Source organism: Pan paniscus, chromosome 4 (assembly GCF_029289425.2).
Source record: "Pan paniscus chromosome 4, NHGRI_mPanPan1-v2.0_pri, whole genome shotgun sequence".
Lineage (NCBI taxonomy): Eukaryota > Metazoa > Chordata > Mammalia > Primates > Hominidae > Pan > Pan paniscus.
Window position 1 is genome coordinate 95,510,790 of NC_073253.2, and position 20,455 is coordinate 95,531,244.

At 34.4% G+C, this 20,455-nt stretch overlaps 1 long non-coding RNA gene across 1 annotated transcript in view; it reads right to left on the reverse strand.

The window, feature by feature from the left end:
- Nucleotides 1-20,455, reverse strand: part of LOC129397797 (uncharacterized) — a 128,559-nt gene that overhangs the window by 28,665 nt on the left and 79,439 nt on the right. The window contains exon 2 of the long non-coding RNA XR_008625406.1: nucleotides 19,955-20,017. This is a non-coding gene — a long non-coding RNA (uncharacterized LOC129397797). The remainder of the gene's footprint in view (nucleotides 1-19,954; nucleotides 20,018-20,455) is intronic.

Below are 20,455 nucleotides of genomic sequence, written 5' to 3' on the forward strand. Positions count from 1 at the left end.
TTTACCTCAATTGTTACCTTTCCAGAAAGTTATCAGATTTCACCAACTAGCTCAATGATTCAGTATTGTTCAATCACTTTACACACATTACTTAAATTGCTTCACAATGCCTGATAAGTTACAAAATCATTCATGGGAAAATTATCCATAGTGGCCCTGCTGATCTTGTGATCAACATCAAGATCTAATCTTGACACATAGATCATGTATGGCATGTAGTAGCTTTCAGTAAATATTCGTTAAATGAATAAATTAATGAATTGGAGAATTAATGGCATTTACTATAATTTTTTAGTACACTCATGCCTAACACAGTTACTAACGTTAATAGGTACTTAATGAATAAATTTTGAATGAAAATATTTGATTTTACTGTTTATTTATGTGTTTGCAAGGATTTCAGAAGCTATTTCCCCTTCATTAATAGTAGATTTTTAAATGTGTCTCATTTGTACACCAATATACAATATGGAACAAAATATATGTCAAAAGGAGATGGCCCCCTGATCGGTCCATATCCATCACAGACTTTATAATGACTAAGAATGTGTTGCTAGTCAAGGCAAGCCTGTATGTATTCAAAATTTTTATACAAAAGCAAAAGGATATTTATCTATGAAGAACAGAAAGTTAAGAAAAATTTTTAAAATAAGTAATCTAAAGAAGAGCCAAATGATAAAGCAGAACAGTTGTTATTAAAGAATAAATTGGTGAACAAGAAGAGAGAGCCAGAGGGAACTTGAGCAAAAATGTGGTTTTTCAATATGCTATTATTTATATTAAAAATTAAGCATCTACAGGGAAACTGTGGTGAATGACAAGGTAAATATAACTCAAGGAAATTATAGCAAATATAAAGGGAAAGAAAAAAGCAATGGCTGAGGTTTACCTTCTAAATTCAAAACAGTGGCCCTCCTCATGAGAGGCATGAGATTGGATAATGGTAAAGTCAGAGGTATTCATGTTTTTTTTCTTTAAAACGGAGTTTCTCTGTCACTCAGGTTGAAGTGCAATAACACGATCTCAGCTCACTGCAACATCCGCCTCCCAGGTTCAAGCAATTCTCCTGCCTCAGGCTCCCAAGCAACTGGCATCACAGGTATGTGCCACCATGCCTGGCTAATTTTGTATTTTTAGTAGAGACGGGGTTTCACCATGTTGGTCAGACTGGTCTCGAACTCCTGACCTCAGGTGATCTGCCCATCTCAGCCTCCCAAAGAGCTGGGATTACAGTAGTGAACCACCACGCCCGACCATATTTTTAATGTTTTACATGAAAAATTTTTTCATGTATTACATGTGTAATTTTCCAAATGAAATATTGAGAGAGATGTGTACGTTCAGGTCTACAAATCTGGTAAGGAAATTTGAAAAATGTATAAATGGGACCTGAAAGTCCCCTGACGCTGCAATAGCTATTTATTTTTTTTTTGTCAGAACATGTGAGATTTATAGATTATGATTCTTGCTTTTAACCAAAGGAAGCCAAAGTCAATGCCACCATTTTCTTTTAAGGTTGGCCACATACTACAATTGGAAAAATATACATAAAAGGTAAGCAATGCTCATGATTAAAGTTACTTTTTTGGAAATTCTTCTGAAATTTTTTTCAATTGCTCGGCCTCCCTAATCTATTTAGAAGGATATTTATAGATTATTTCTTGTCTAATGGAACTCTGCCACAGAGAGGGTTTAATGGATTCAGATCACAGTGAGTGGAGACTATGGTCAGCCACCATCCTTGATCCAGGGAAAGTTTGTAACAGAGTGTTAGGAGACTTCCATCATTTGTTGAGTCATTAAATTGTTCTCACAGGTGTTATGATCCATGGGGAAAAATCCCTGTGTTTCTACTTCATTAACAAGCAAGTCAGAAAATGAAGCAAAGACTTTAGCCAGCAGTAGATGAGGATACTCAATTTAAGACTTCTTTTCAAAGCCAGGACTTATAAAGAGGCTAAAGAGCTACTAGTTTAGTAGCTGCATTTTCATGTAAGAAGAAGCAAATGCAAATTCTTTCCAAAGGGAAGCATTCTCAATTTGTATACCCAAAATTCCCACAAATTAAGGAGAAAATCAGACTAAAATCAAAAGCAAAATCATTGTTTTTATAGTATAGAAAAGATTAAAACTTTAAGTAAGCAAGAAGATAATATGAAATTCACTGTTAATCTCACTGTTCCAAGATTATTCACATCTTTATTTATGGCTTATCCCTTTACAATTTTTCTATGATTATGTACATGCATATCTTTTATTTACAAATATGGGGGGTATTAATAAATGTACTAATTTTCTTCATTGTTAAAAAATTTTAGCAGGAAGAATATGAAATGATTCTATTTTTTCCACACAAAGCCACATCTGCAGAGATAAGAGACATACTGACTGAAATAACAATCCTATTGGGATTTAAGTTGTATGTTTAGAGGGTCATTCATAAACTGTAATTGTTACTTAAATATATAGGAATTCTTTTTTAATTTTTTTACTATTTAAATTTTTGTGGCTACACAATAAGTGTATGTATTTATGGAGTACATGAAATCTTTTGGTACAGGCATGCATTGTGAAATGAGTGCATCCTGGAGAATGGGGTATCCATCCCCTCAAGCATTTATCCTTTGAGTTACAAATAATCCAATTACAGTTTTTAAGTTATTTTAAAATGTGCAATTAAGTTACTGTTGACTATAGTCATGCTATTATACTGTTAAATAATAGGCCTGATTTATTTTTTATATATTTTTTATCCAATAACAAACCTGCATCCACCCCCTACAACCATTCCCAGCCTCTGGTAACCATCCCTCTACTCTCTATGTCCATGAGTTTAATTGTTTTCATTTTTAGGTCCCACAAATAACTCAGAACATGTAATTTTTTTTTCTTTCTGTGCCTGGCTTATTCCACTTAACATAATGATCCCCAGTTCCATCCATGTTGTTGCAAATGACTGGATCTCATTCTTTTTTAATGGCTGAATAGTACTCCATTGTGTATATGTACCACATTTTCTTTATGCATGTATCTGTTGATAGACACAGATTGTTTCCAAATGTTAGCTATTGTAAATAGTGCTGCAGCAAACATAGGAATGCAGATAGTTCTTCAATATACCAATTTCCTTTTTTAGGGGTATTACCCGGTATTGGGATTACTGGATCATTTCATAGCTAAACTTTCACTTTTTTGAGAAAACATGAAACTGTTTTTCATAGTGGTTGCACTGATTTAGGTTCCTACCAACAGCGTACAAGGATTTCCTTTTCTCCACATCCTCACCAGCATTTGTTATTGCTTGCTCATTGGATATAAGACATTTTAACTGGGGTGAGATGATATCTCACTGTAGTTTGATTTGCATTTTTCTGATGATGAGTGATATTGAGCACCTTTTCATATGCCTGTTTGCCATTTCTATGTCTTCTTTTGAGAAATGCCTATTCAGATCTTTTGCCCATTTTTTGATTAGATTTTTAGATTTTTTTCCTGTAGAGGTGTTTGAGCTCCTCATATATTCTCATTAAACCCCTATCAGAGAAGTAGTTTGCAAATATTTTCACCCATACTGCAAACTGTCTCTTTATTTTGTTGATTGTATTTTTTTTATTTTATTATTATTATACTTTAAGTTTTAGGGTACATGTGCACAATGTGCAGGTTAGTTACATATGTATACATGTGCCATGCTGGTGTGCTGCACCCATTAACTCATCATTTAGCATTAGGTATATCTCCTAATGCTATCCCTCCCCCCTACCCCCACCCCACAACAGTCCCCAGAGTGTGATGTTCCCCTTCCTGTGTCCATGTGTTCTCATTGTTCAATTCCCATCTATGAGTGAGAATACACAGTGTTTGGTTTTTTGTTCTTGTGATAGTTTACTGAGAATGATGATTTCCAATTTCATCCATGTCCCTACAAAGGACATGAACTCATCATTTTTTATGGCTGCATAGTATTCCATGGTGTATATGTGCCACATTTTCTTAATCCAGTCTCTCGTTGTTGGACATTTGGGTTGGTTCCAAGTCTTTGCTATTGTGAATAGAGCTGCAATAAACATACGTGTGCATGTGTCTTTATAGCAGCATGATTTATAGTCCTTTGGGTATATACCCAGTAATGGGATGGCTAGGTCAAATGGTATTTCTAGTTCTTGATGTGATTCCATTTGTCTATGTTTGTTTTGGTTGTCTGTGCTTATAGGGTATTGCTCAAGAAATCTTTGCCCAGAATAATATCCTGGAAATATTCCTGGAGGTTTTCTTGTATTAGTTTCATGGTTTAAGGTCTTAGATTTAAGTATTTAATCCATTTTTATTTGATTTTTGTGTATGGTGAATGATAGCCATCTAGTTTCATTCTTCTGCATATGGACATCCAGTTTTCCCAGAAACATTTATTGAAGATACTGTCTTTTCCCCAGTGTAAGTTATTGATACCTTTGCCAAAAATGAGTTCACTATAGGTGTGTGAATTTGTTTCTGGGTTCTCCATTCTGTTCCATTAATCTACGTATCTGTATTTTGTTTGTTTGTTTTTGAGATGCAGTTTTGCTCTTGTCACCCAAGCTGGAGTGCAATGGCGTGATCTCGGCCCACTGCAAGTTTTACCTTCTGGGTTGAAGCAATTCTCCTGCCTCAACCTCCCGTGTACCTGGGATCACAAGTGTGCATCACCATGCCTGCCTAATTTTAGTATTTTTAGTAGAGATGAGGTTTCAACACGTCAGCCAGGATAGTCTCAAACTCCTGACCTCAGGTGATCTGCCCACTTTGCCCTCCCAAAGTGCTGGGATTACAGACATAAGCCACCGCACCCAGCCTATGTGTCTGTTTTAACTCCAGCACCATGCTGTTTTGGTTGCTATAGCTCTGTAGTATAATTTGAGTCAGGTAATATGATTCCTCCAGTATTATTCTTTTTACTTAGGATATCTTTTACTATTCTTGGTCTTTTGTGGTTCCATATAAATTTTAGGTTTTTTTTTTTCTATTTCTGTGAAGAGTGTAATCAGTATTTTGATCAGAGTTGCACTGTATCTGTAGATTGTTTTGGGTATAGACAGTTTAACAATACTGATTCTTTCAAACCATGAACATGGAATATTGTGTGTGTGTGTGTGTTCTTTTCAATTTCTTTCATGAGTATTTCATAGTTTTCATTATATTTCACTTCTTTGGTTAAGCTTATTCCTAGATATTTTATATTATGTGTAGCTTTTGTAACTAAGATTACTTTTTAAATTTCTTTTTCACAGTGTTCACTGTTGTCATATAGAAATGCTACTGATTTTGGTATGTTGACTTTGTGTTCTGCAATTTTACTGAATATATTTATTGTTTAATAGTTTTTTGTGGAGTCTTTCGGTCTTTTCAAATATAAGATAATATCTTCTGCAAACAAGAATAATTTCACTTCTTTCTAATTTGGATGTCTTTAATATCTTTCCTTTGTCTGATTATTCTTGACAGAACTTCCAGTACTATGTTGAATAACAGTGGTGACAGTGGGCATTCTTGTTATGTTCCAGATCTTAGAGAAAGGGTTTTTAGTTTTTCATTACTCAGTATGATAGTAGCTGTGGGTCTGACATATATTCCTTTAATTATGTTGAGGTATGTTCCTTCTATCCTCAATTTTTTGAGGGTTTTTATCATGAAAGAATGTTGAATTTTATCAAAAGCTTTTTCATCATCAACCGAAATCATAGGGTTTTTATCCTTTAATCTGTTGAGGTCCTTGGGGCTTTTCATTAGTGGGAGAATTATTTTATTTTATTTTATTATTATTATACTTTAAGTTTTAGGGTACATGTGCACAATGTGCAGGTTAGTTACATATGTATACATGTGCCATGCTGGTGTGCTGCACCCATTAACTCGTCATTTAGCATTAGGTATATCTCCTAATGCTATCCCTCCCCCCTCCCCCCACCCCACAACAGTTCCCAGAGTGTGATGTTCCCCTTCCTCTGTCCATGTGTTCTCATTGTTCAATTACCACCTATGAGTTAGGACATGCGGTGTTTGGTTTTTTGTCCTTGCGATAGTTTACCGAGAATGATGATTTCCAATTTCATCCATGTCCCTACAAAGGACATGAACTCATCATTTTTTATGGCTGCATAGTATTCCATGGTGTATATGTGCCACATTTTCTTAATCCAGTCTATCATTGTTGGACATTTGGGTTGGTTCCAAGTCTTTGCTATCGTGAATAGTGCTGCAATAAACATACGTGTGCATGTGTCTTTATAGCAGCATGATTTATAGTCCTTTGGGTATATACCCAGTAATGGGATGGCTGGGTCAAATGGTATTTCTAGTTCTACATCCCTGAGGAATCGCCACACTGACTTCCACAATGGTTGAACTAGTTTACAGTCCCAACAACAGTGTAAAAGTGTTCCTATTTCTCCACATCCTCTCTAGCACCTGTTGTTTCCTGACTTTTTAATGTTTGCCATTCTAACTGGTGTGAGACGGTATCTCATTGTGGTTTTGATTTGCATTTCTCTGATGGCCAGTGATGATGAGCATTTTTTCATGTGTTTTTTGGCTGCATAAATGTCTTCTTTTGAGAAGTGTCTGTTCATGTCCTTTGCCCACTTTTTGATGGGGTTGTTTGTTTTTTTCCTTGTAAATTTGTTTGAGTTCATTGTAGATTCTGGATATTAGCCCTTTGTCAGATGAGTAGGTTGTGAAAATTTTCTCCCATTTTGTAGGTTGCCTGTTCACTCAGATGGTAGTTTCTTTTGCTGTGCAGAAGCTCTTATTATTATGGCTTTGATCTCATTATTTTTTACTGGACTGCTCAGATATTGGATTTCTTCCTGGTTCAATCTTGATAGGTTGTATGTCTCTAGAAATTTGTTCATTTCTTCCACAGATTCCAATTTAGTAGCATATGGTTGCTCATAGTAGCCATTAATGATCCTTCAAATTTCTGCAGTATCAGGTGTAATGTCTCCTTTTTCATTTCTGATTTTATTTATTTGGACCTTCTCTTTTTTTTCCTAGTCTGGTTAAAGTTTTGTCAACTTTAACTTTTCAAAAAAGAACTTTTTGTTTCATTGGTCATTTCTATTGTTTTCTTCATTTCAATTCCATTTATTTCTGCTCTAATCTTTATTTCTTTTCTTCTACTAATCTTGGATTAGGTTTCCTCTTGCTTTTCTAGTTCTTTAAGATGTATCATTAGATTGTTCCTTTGAAGTGTTTTCTCTTTTTTGATGTATGCACTTACTGCTATAAACTTGACTCTTACTACTGCTTTAGCTGTACCCCACAGTTTTGGTGTTATGTTTCCATTATGATTTGTTTCAAGAATTTTTTTCAATTTATTTCTTAATTTCTTCACTACCCCACTGGTCATTCAGAAGCATAATGTTTAATTTCAATATATTTGCATAGTTTCCAAAATTCCTCTTGTTATTAATTTCTAGTTTTATTTCATTGTGGTCAGAGAAGATGCTTATTTTATTTTTTAAATGTTTTAAGACTTTTTTCGTGACCTAACGTATGGTCCATCCTTGAGAATAATTCATGTGCTGAGAAAAGAATGTGTATTCTGCAGCTCTTGGATGAAATGTTCTATACATATGTATTAGATTCATTTGGTCTATGATGCAGACTGTCTGATGTTTCTTTGTTGGTTTTCTGCCTGGAAGTTCTGTTCAATGCTGAAAGTGGGGTGTTAATATTGTACTGGGGCCTCTTGAGCTCTTATTATATTTCCTCTGTATATCTGAGTGCTCCAGTGTTGGGTGCATATATATTAAAATTATTACATCCACTTCCTGAATTGACCCCTTTATCATTATATAGTGACTTTCTTTGCATCTTCTTATAGTTTTGGTCTTAAAACTGTTTTGTCTGATATAAGAATAGCAACTCCTGCTCTTTTTCTTTTCTCTATTGGTGGGAATATCTTTTTCCATCACTTTATTTTCAGTCTGTGAGTGTCTCTATAGGTGAAGTGTGTTTCTTGTAGGCAACAGATTATTGGGTCTTGGTTTTTCATCCATTTTACCAATCTATGTCTTTTGATTGGAGAGTTTAGTCCACTTACATACAATGTTATTACTGATAAGAAAGGACTTACTCCTTCCATGCTGTTATTTCTTTTCTGGTTGTTTTGAGGTCTTCTCTTCTTTCTTTCTTTTATTTCTGTTCCTCTAGTGAAGGTGACTTTCTCTGGTAATATGATTTAGTTGCTTGCTTTCTATTTTTTGTGTATTGATTTTATGTTGTTTAGTTTGAGATTACCATGAGGCTAGCAAATGTTATCTTATAATCCATTATTTTAGCAAGATAACAATTTAATAACCCATTGTTTTAACCTGAAAACAACTCAATGCTATTTCATAAACAAGCAAAAATAAAACTAATAAAAACTCTATACTTCATCACCCTGCTTTTTAACTTTTTGTTATTTTTCTATTTATATCTTACCGTATGAACTATGTCCTGGAAAGACATTGTAACTAATATTTTTGATTAGTTCACTTTTCTTTTCTTTCTTTCTTTCTTTTTAATCTTATTTTTGTTTTATTTTCATTTTTTTGAGACATGGCCTCACTCTGTCACATAGGCTGAAGGGCAGTGGCACAATCACAACTCACTGGAGCCTCTACCTCCTAGGCTCAAACAATCCTCCCAACTCAGCCCCCCAAGTAGCTGGGACCCCAAACACACACCACCATGCCTGGATAATTTCTGTATTTTTTCTAGAGATGGGGTTTTGCCATGTTGCCCAGGCAGGTCTCAAACTCCTGGACTCAAGTGATCCAGACAACTTGGCCTCCCAGAGTGCTGGGATTACAGGCATCAGTCACTGAGCCTGGCCTAATATTCTATGTTTTACTGTGTACTTATAATTACCAGTGAGTTTTGTACCTTGAGGTGATTATTTGTTGCTCATTAATGTTGTTTTCTTTCTGATTGAAGTATTCCCTTTAGCAGTTCTTACAGGACAGGTCATGTTGATGAAATCTGGAAGTCTTCATTTCACTTTCATGTTTGAAGAATATTTTTGATGGATATACTATTCTAGGGTACAAGAGTTTTGTTTTGTTTTGTATTGTTTTGTTTTTTTCTTCAACACATTAAATATATAATGCAACACTCTCCTGGCCTGGCCTGTAAGGTGTTGACTGATAAATCTTCTGCCAGATGTTTTGGAGCTCCATTATATGTTATTGGTTTCTTTTCTCTTGCTGCTTTTAGGAACATTTATTTATCCTTGACCTTTGAAAGTTTGATTATTAAATGTCTTGAGGTTGTCTTCCTTTGGCTCATACTGCTTGGTGTTCTATAATCTTCTTGTACAGGATCAAATTCACACATAACAATATTAACTTTAAATGGAAATGGGCTAAATGCTCCAATTAAAACACACAAACTGGCAAATTGGATAAAGAGTCAACACCCATCAGTGTGCTGTATTCAGGAGACCCATCACACGTGCAGAGACACACTTAGGCTCAAAATACAGGGATGGAGGAAGATCTACCAAGCAAATGGAAAACAAAAAAAAAGGCAGGGGTTGCAATCCTAGTCTCTGATAAAACAGACTTTAAACCAACAAAGATCAAAAGAGACAAATAAGGCCATTACATAATGGTAAAGGGATCAATTCAACAAGAAGAGCTAACTATCCTAAATATATATGCACCTAATACAGGAGCACCCAGATTCATAAAGCAATTCCTGAGTGACCTACAAAGAGACTTAGACTCCCACACAATAACAATAGGAGACTTTAACACCCCACTGGCAACATCAGACAGATCCACGAGACAGAAAGTTAACAAGGATATCCAGGAATTGAACTCAGCTCTGTACCAGGCGGACCTAATAGACATCTACAGAACTCTCCATCCCAAATCAACAGAATATACATTCTTCTCAGCACCACATCACACTTATTCCAAAATTGACCACATAGTTCAAAGTAAAGCACTCCTCAGTAAATGTAAAAGAACAGAAATTATAACAAACTGTCTCTCAGACCACAGTGCAATCAAACTAGAACTCAGGATTAAGAAACTCACTCAAAACCGCTCAACTATGTGGAAACTGAACAACCTGCTCCTGAATGACTACTGGCTACATAACAAAATGAAGGCAGAAATAAAGATGTTCTTTGAAACCAATGAGAACAAAGACACAACATACCAGAATCTCTGGGACACTTTTAAAGCATGTGTAGAGGGAAATTTATAGCACTAAATGCCCACAAGAGAAAGTAGGAAAGATCTAAAATTGACACCCTAACATCACAATTAAAAGAACTAGAGAAGCAAGAGCAAACACATTCACAAGCTAGCAGAAGGCAAGAAATAACTAAGATCAGAGCAGAACTGAAGGAAATAGAGACACAAAAAACCCTTTAACAAATCAATGAATCCAGGAGCTGGTTTTTTGAAAAGATCAACAAAATTGATAGATCGCTAGCAAGACTAATAAATAAGAAAAGAGAGAAGAATCAAACAGACACAATAAAAAATTATAAAGGGGATATCATCACCAATCCCACAGAAATACAAACTACCATCAGAGAATACTATAAACACCTCTACGCAAATGAACTAGAAAATCTAGAAGAAATGGATAAATTCCTGGACACATATACCCTCCCAAGACTAATCCAGGAAGACTTTGAATCCCTGAATAGACCAATAACAGCCTCTGAAATTGAGACAGTAATTAATAGCCTACCAACCAAAAAAAGTCCAGGACCAGACGGATTCACAGTCAAATTCTACCAGAGGTATAATAAAGACGAGCTGGTACCATTCCTTCTGAAACTGTTCCATTCAACAGAAAAAGAGGAAATCCTCCCTAACTCATTCTATGAGGCCAGCATCATCCTGATACCAAAGCCTGGCAGAGACACAACAAAAAAAAGAGAATTTTAGACCAATATCCCTGATGAACATAGATGCAAAAATACTCAATAAAATACTGGCAAACAAAATCCAGCAGCACATCAAAAAGCTCATCCACCATGATCAAGTTGGCTTCATCCCTGGGATGCAAGGCTGGTACAACATACACAAATCAATAAATGTAATCCATCATATAAACAGAACCAAAGACAAAAACCACATGATTATCTCAATAGATGCAGAAAAGGCCTTCAACAAAATTCAACAACGCTTCATGCTAAAAACTGTCAAAAAACTAGGTATTGATGGGACGTATCTCAAAATACTAAGAGCTATTTATGACAAACCCACAGCCAATATCATACTGAATGGGCAAAAACTGGGAGCATTCCCTTTGAAAACTGGCACAAGACAGGGATACCTTCTCTCACCACTCCTATTCAACATAGTCTTGGAAGTTCTGGCCAGGGCAATCAGGCAGGAGAAATAAATAAAGGGTATTCAATTAGGAAAAGAGGAAGTCAAATTGTCCCTGTTTGCAAATGACATGATTGTATATTTAGAAAACCCCATCATCTCAGCCCAAAATCTCCTTAAGCTGATAAGCAGCTTCAGCAAAGTCTCAGGATACAAAATCAATGTGCAAAAATCACAAGCATTCCTATACACCAATAACAGACAAACAGAGAGCCAAATCATGAGTGAACTCCCATTCACAATTGCTTCAAAGAGAATAAAATACCTAGGAATCCAACTTACACTAGGTAACACGAACCTCTATTCTACAACAACAAAAGATGGACTCTGCCAACACTCTGCCCCAACAATCTGAGGACACTTGGAAGCAGATCTTTTCCCAATCAAAACCCTGATGTGACTGAAGCACAAGCCAATATCTGAATTGGGGCTTGCACCCTAAAGCAGAGAACCTAGCTAAACTGTACCCAGACTTCTATCCTATAGTAACTGTGAGATAATAAATCTGTCAGTATTTTAAGTCAGTAAATTTTTTTGAAAATTTTGATGTAGCATAGATAGCAAGTATAGTCATGTAATAAAATTCAGCCACATATAGAGAATGCAGATACTAAATGCCCTGTGATATCTTTGTATTAAGATACCAACAGTTATTGATGAGAACTATCTACAACATCAAGACTTGATTAATTAGGTAGAAATAGATCCTAAGACACAGAAAAATACTGTTCGAAGCTATAAGATAATTTAGTCAAAAAATAGCTAATTATTTTTTTTCAAACTTTATCTGTATAGAAAAAGTCTTAAAATATCTCACCCAATAATCATACCAAAATAGTTGGTATAAAGGAGAAATTAATTCGAGGTCATACTTGACTTAACAGCAGAAAAGAGGCTTGAGCTAAATATCTTAACTCCTGGTTCAGTTAGTATTCTAATACATTACACTGGTTTTACATCATTATTATCCTTTGCGTGATCATCCATTTATTCATTCATTTGTTTTTTCAACAAAATGAATGCCAACAGTGTGATATTCGAAGTAACTTTTTAGGTAATGTGGGAAATATAATGATAATAAAAATGTATACTATTAGCAACACTGCACACAAGTAAATAGTACAAAATAGATCTGAGGTTTTTCTTTTGAGAGATACAGATAAAGAGGAATTGGGATTTACAAAAGAAAAACTCCTTTGGATGAAATGGGCATTGAAAATATACTTTAAGGATAATGTAGCATTTTACCAAATTTTAAAGATCCAATACATTTAGAATCAACGGGAATAGGGTAAATGTTAGGACAAAATGCTGCTTTTTCCAGAAAGATGATTTGAAGATGGCTTGTTCTGCATCAAAGAGACTTCACTCAGTTTTCTCAAACTGTGGTCATGTTAGAATCACCCACATACATTTTAATGTAGTCATGTTGGGGGGGGGGGAGAGAGCATATTAAGTGTATATGTGTTTATGTATATGTCTTGGGGGTGGTGTATTAATTTTTCTCAAATTATCTATGCCATGTGCCAATGTCCCACACCATGTATTTTATGATTCAACAGGTCTGCAATAAACCCAACAGCTACTTCATTCTTTTTAAGTCCCATAGTTGATTTTAATAAACAACATATATTGAGGACCAAAACGTTATTTTATAAGAATAAATTAAAAGTTCCCCTGCATCTCTTGTTTTACGACAGTGGTTCTCAACTTTTAATATGAATAAGAATGGCTGAGATCTTCCTAAAATGTGGATTATATTTCAGCAGGTTTGAAATGGGACCGGAGATGCTGTATTTCTGGAGCTGGACTCAACCCTTCTGAGCTCCCTTGATTTTAATGTTTTCCTTTGCATCACAAATGGCAAGATTCCACCGATGAGATTCACCTCCTCAAGATAATTCTCACTAGAAGTTAAATTTGCCACCTCTAAACAAACCCTACTGCAGGTAAGGTTTCATTTGAACAAAACTGTCTTTGAGTAAAGTATGGCACTAGAAGAGTTTTCTGGGTTTTCACTGTGAAAACCCAGAAAACCCAAAAAAATCTATTAGTAGTTAGTTTTCTTATTGTTTTTCTTTTTAAACTTATAAAATCAATCCAGGAACTTCAAAGCCATAGGATTTTTTCATATACGTTTTTCAAAATATGTACTATTGAGGGGTACCCCATATTAATTTTGTTACTATTACAATTACATTCATATACTATTACAATTACATTCATATGTAATTTTTAAATTTTATATTAACTGAATTTTTAAACAAACAAAAACTTGCTGACCTATGATACCAATAGCAACAAAAACAGGCACACACAAAAATCTTACAGAATGCATCTACATGAAACAGTACTCTGGATTTTAAACAAACAGAGTAGAGGCCAACAAATTTGAACATAGGTTTTGGAAACATAAAGGTCTGCATTTGACTTCCAGCTATAAATTATCAACTACATGATCTTGGGCTGAATGCTCACCTCTTAGAGCCTAGATTTCCACAACTGTAAATAGGATATGGATATTCCTAAATAACAAGGTTGTGCTGAGAATCAAATGTTTGTAAAACCAAGTACATGGCAAGACCTACGTGTTAGGTATTATTGTTCTTAAAGTAGAAGAATTCTAAGAGTAATTTTTGTTCTAACTTCCTTCCCCTGGCCCTTCACTCATTTATCAACAAGGAAAAATGTCTCCAGTTACTTGCTATAGAGCTGTAAAGATAAAAGCTCCAGAACATTCTCCATCACACACAACACAGAGCTGTCCATAACCTGTCCTAGTAGCAGAATGCTTTCCTGTATTTTCTGTTTCACTTAATACGATGTCCTTGGAAAGAATTGGCACATTTTTCCCAGTCTAAAAACTGAAAGTTAAGTTTACCTTCTAAAATTGTAGCTAAAGCAAAGCCAAACTTAAATTTATTTTTTTCTAAACTTTTCAACTGAACACTCATATCTTATAGTTTATATATAAATAGTATTCTTGCCATCGTAAAATTTTGTGTAAAACAATCCAAATCACAGGATAATTGTTACTTTAAGTAATATATTACTGTGGAAATGTAATAGTTGTAAAGAGTGAATACATTAGAAAGCAATTGAGTGTAATTGCATCCTTGGGATTGCTTTATGTGCCTGCAGCTGTTTTTTTGCATGAAAAAAAAGCAAAGGTCTGAGATGAATTTTTCAGTTGCTACTGAAATTGTAGAGTTTCATGGCTAGCCTTCAACTACTGAATAACATTTAAAGATGAAAAGGCTTTGAAATATATTTTTCTCAAATACATAGATTTTATCCAGCAACAATAACACAAAGTTTAATTGTTTTCTGTTGGTTTTTCTCTCATCCCTCCATTCCCACACTCCATATAATTCAGGGGGGATATCAAATAGTATTCCTGGGCAGGAGTCATGGGAATGTCAACCTTTACAAATAATATTAAAAGCAGAAATATAAAAGTAGTAGTAACAAATTATATTAAATTTCAGAAGTGTGTAAAAATGATTTATATACAGATGGGTCAATATAGCCTAAAAACAAAGATTTCTATAGATTTCCTTTGGTAATGTAGCATTAATGTGGCATCTTTCTCCTAAAAGCCTGAGGCTTTCTATAACCATGACTAATTCCCAACATGCCACTTTCAGGAAAACAGAAGAAGCTGTTAATCTGCCGAGAGCTATGAAAAGTGAGATTCTAAGCAGTTGAGCAGATTGTACCAGGTGAGAGTAAACCAAAGCAAAAAAAAACCCGAGGTAAGAGCAGAGCATAATTAAACACTGGGTCCTGTATAGTCTAAACCTTTGACCTGTAGACACTGTGCTTCAGCCTGGTCATAAGGGAAAATAAGCCTAATGCCTATCAGCTTTAAATCTTTCAGAAAAATAATAATATCCCAAATCATATTACATAATGCATAATAACAACTTTCAAAAACCTGTCCCAGAATTTATGATTCTTTGGGGAGGTGGGGAAGAGCTACTTATAATCAATCTGTGCATACAACAGAAAAAGAAATAATGAACAATTTTACTTGATGAATATTTACTCCTCCTCTCCTTTGTGAGATATAGTGCAACATACTATCAGAAGTATGTTATTGTCACTATACTAAAGGAGTTTTACAATGGAGGACTGTCACGGCCTTAACAAAGATGGCCTAATGACCTTAATATTTCCTTCTGTTTGACTAAATTTTAGACTGGCTTATTCCCAACTATAAGCTCTTGACTTCCATTTTATTTACTTTAGAGAATCTGTAACTGCAAATTCTTTCTCTGCCCCTCTGAAATGTACAGAAATCTTCTCCAAGCCTCTAATTAGTTTTACAACCCTTCCTCAAGGACTTGGGTGCCATCTCTTCGAAATGTGATCATTTAAGGAGATAGCGTCCTATCTTTCAGGCTGCGTGAGAGGGTAGGAGCCTAACTTCTAACTTCTAAAAGCACCAATTAGTAAATATAGATGGCCTAATTACATTGCCTAACTTCCTCCAGCACTTTTTCACTAGCTACCCCATCAAGTGGAAACTCTTCCATTTTTGTTTCACTGGAGTTGAGTTGAATCTCTCCTATCAAAATAGTCTTGAATGAATTCTTTCCTGCCTGTTTAATTCTGTCTAGTGCATTTTTTCTTTGACAACATATGGGTTCAACAGAAACTGGATGACAGAAGAGTTCCATATTTTTGAAAGACTGAAAAGTTATCAACTGCAATAATGCGAATGAAGATGAGCAGTTACAGATTTGAGTCACAAATTGCAAATTCTATCTGTCTCTACTTAAATGTAAAGTATAATTGACAACCATGGGTTTCTATCCCATGCATCTCTATGTCTGCATAGTTTGTAGACAGAGTTAGATATAACCTAATTATCCTGGATTACTGTAGAATGAATCTTGAAGATGAGTCTAGAAGAAAACTAATGTTCAGAGAATGAAAAGAATATACAGCAAGGCAGTGGGGGCAGAAAAAAATGATGTGTCAAGAAACCTCAAACAAATTTGCTTTAAATAGAGTGTAAAGTTCAATTGGGAAAAACAAAGAAATGAGTTAATTAAGAAATAAATCATGTAACTATAATGCTTAGTTACAGAGAAATCTGTTAGTGGGAAAGTTTAAACACATAGTCTCTGACTCTTAAATAATCCTTTAAAATAAAGTAATTTTAATAAAAAATTTGAAGATTTTAATAATAAATTGTAAGATTAATTTTCAAAAAAGGATTAAAAATTTGAAGATTAAAAAAAGTTTGAAGATTCAAACAGCCCAAATAATTTGTGTTTTAAATTTGAATTTTCTAAAGAGGATTTTCCTTTTCTTTTCCTTTTGGGCATTAAGGAAGGCTGAGAGGGTTTTTCTTTTCTCAATATTAAAAAATAATTTATTTATAAAAATTGAATTATTTAAAAAATGTTTTCACAGTAGGGTCACATGTTAAAATATTCCATATGAATATATCATGCAATACTTTAAATACTTAGATCCATACTGATATTCTGTATCACTTCCTAAAAAGTTCTATACATTTCTTACTATCTACACAAAGCAGTATGTTTTTATTTATACCATAATTATTTTTATGGGTATGATAATTAGTATTCCCTTATTATAATTAATCAACTCCAAATTAATAAATTTAACGGCATTATTTTAGTTCACATGTCATCCTTCCAATATAGGATATTATTGACCACTCTTTTTTCTTCATGATATTTTCTCAGTCCTTTGCATTTAGACACTATAATAATTGTTATTTTCATTGTAAAATGTTCTCTTTTTGCCTATAAAACTACATATATAATTTGCCATAATTTCATTCTAGATTTTTTTATCTTAGAAACTTCATCACTTTAATATTTGTCTCTGCAAGCCTAATGAAGTAAGTGTGAGTCACATCTAACATTCCCAGGAAAGATGCCTGCATAGGCCTGTGATTGTTTAACAGTGACCCAACAGCAGTTAACAGGAACTTGCCTGAGGAAACTCTTGGAATTTGGGGTATAAAAATGACTCAAAGTAGAGTAGGGTACCATTTATATTTAACAGACATTTAGTAGGCAGCAATAATGTCTCAGATACTGGACTAGGCCATAAATATACACAAATAAATAAGACAAATGACTCACATTCCAGCAAAAAGAAAATATGAAAGCAAGGTGATGAACTAATATTGTAGCAAACCTATTATTTGCCAAAAATTCTCCACAGTACAATAATTATTATCTCTTTCTATTGTATAAAATGAATAAAATCCAAAGAAAGCAAATAATCTTCAAATTGTTCAAACTCTCTTACCTAGCATGTCACAGAACTAGAATGAGAATGTAAGTATAACAGTCACAAAGTCCAAATTCCTTCTAAATTACCTTGCTCAAAAGAAATTAATAAGAATGTTAAAACAAGAAGTCAATCAGTAAAGATTCTGAGGGCCAAGAAGCAAAGAAGAAACATATGTACATCATAAAAAACCAAGAAGCAGTATATGTACATATATAGAGAGACAGAGAGACACACACAGAGAGAGAGAATCGTAACATTACTCTTCATGGTAAGTCATTCTCCTACCAAACTGAATCTTTTCATTTATTTTCCCTGTGGGTCAAAGTAAACACATCTAAGAAAATGTTTAGAACATAGATAAAAATTATGTATGATGTAGGGTAAATGGTGTCAGGGAAAGATGCAGGTAAGATGTTTTAATTCGAGTCTTTGGTTTGATAATGGATACATTTTTAAAAATCAAATGTATATACTACATTGTCTAATAGCATCATCAGATCAAATTTCTCCCAATATATAAAATTTACTTTAAGTGGCCAGAAAAGCATAAAGATCAATGCTATTCTGGCTTAACTATTTTTGAATAAAATGAGCCTTTAGTGATAAGACAATAGTTTTCTAGTTTTTATAAATGTGACATGTATTAGGGATGTGGGGAACCAGAATGGCAACATGACAACCTCTGGGTAAAGCTCTGCTGTCATATTTAAGTTCATCCTCAATTTGCAAAGGCAATGAGAAAAATTCTGAGAGTGTACTTCCTTTTCTAAGCAGTTTAAAGTAATATTATTGAGTTTGGCTAACACTATCACTTATTTAGCATCAATATTAATGATTTGGAATGGGAGTAAAATTACAGTAATGAAATTCATAGCTAATGCTAAGTCTTCAGCTGTTAGAACTGCCAAAGAGAGATAAATATATAAAATGACTTGCATTGCTTAGAAACTTGGTTTATAAATTGCAATGGAAGTTTTAACAGGCACTTAGACTTTTGGTAACAAGTAGTAGATATTTCTAAAGAGGAATGAAATTTTGAATCACAGAATATTATTTTAAAACCAATATCCTAACTAAAGGAAGGTTAGCTCATTTCATCTGAATAATATTTTGTGGTTTTTCCATTCTTTGTAAAGAAGGAATATATATGACCCATTTTAATGTAAGTTATTCACAGGCCAGAGTTCTGTCTCTGAAATTGCCCCACCAAAATCAGCTCAGACCCTCTGAATGCCTGATTAAAAGACGACGACAACAACAACAACAAACATTACTAAAGAGTTGAAATTTAATGATATCCCTCCAGAGCAAGTCGATCTTTCCTTTGTTGCCTCTTCTACAGTCTGCCATCAATAGTGGTGGCTGTACCCACAGTATATTAAATCAAGAAACTTAGGAAATGTCATGGGAGGCATGTGTGTATATATACAGCATATTTTTCATTTCAACCCCAACCAGAGGAAGACGTTTTTCATAAAAATCAGAGCAGGGTAATCCACCTTCCCCAATTATTAAGCCAAAAGTTGGGTCGCAAAGGTATCAGGAGCAAAGAAATGATACCTTTAGTAACAAGACTGTGTAATAGTTATTTAGCAGAGAACATTAGAGGGTAAAAATCTCTTAAAACAGTTGATAAAGATTAAAAATAAGCCCTCCAATTTGAGATAAAATAATTTTTATGAGGTTAAGACTTGATTTAAAGAAACAAACATTTTTGTAATTATAGGTGATCATCACTAATTTCATTATAGTACCAGCTATCATTTGCTAAGAACCAGCTATGCATCAGGCATTTCAATAATTACTTTACATGACATACCATTTTATGTAAACCTCATCTAGCTATAAATTAGCTTTAGTAGCATTAAACATACAAAGAAATGATGGGTCAGAAGGGGACGAATACTGTAAAGGAGAATACAGAGAAGACCAGGTTTCCCTGCTGCCAAACTTGCTAGTCTTTTCATTTAGTGTAGTACTTACCTATAAAAGTTCTGCAGAATCTTTCTATACAAATGCAGATAAAGTTATTCTGGAACCAAATCACACTAATGTACTTTCCAAGAACTAGCTGGCTATGAGTTTTCACCAGTGTACAAGAAGGTGGAATTGACAACATCTATCAGAATTCCACTGAAATGTTCAGTTTGTTTCATATAATTAAGTATAGTTTAACTTTATGAAAACTACATGTAATTTTTATGTCTGTATTCATGCTGTATTATGTCTGTTTTCATGCTGCTGATAAAGACATACCCAAGACCGGGAAGAAAAAGAGGTTCAATTGGACTTACATTTCCACATGGCTGGGGAGGCCTCAGAATTATGGCAGGAGGCAAAAGGCACTTCTTACATATCTACAGCAAGAGAAAATGGGGAAGATACAGAAGGAGAAACTCGTGATAAAACCATCAGATATCATGAGACTTATTCAATACCATGAGAACAGTATGGGGGAACCCCCCTACCCCACGGTGATTCAAATTATCTCCCACCAGGACTTTCCCATAACACGTGGGAATTACAGGAGTAAAATTCAAGATGAGATTTGGGTGGGGACACACAGCAAAACCACAGCAATGTCCATTCATTTGTTTTCTATATTTATGTTTTCTTTCTCAAGTCATGTATAAAACCCCTTCAATACTTTCAAGTTATAATAGACATATGGCTAGTGTCTCCAGATGACTACTGGTGACAAAATTTCTGAAACCTCAGTTCTACCTACACAAACTAGCTCTCTCTTAGTTCCTTATTAAGCAAGATGTGTGACTTAATAAGGCTTCTGCCTTCTT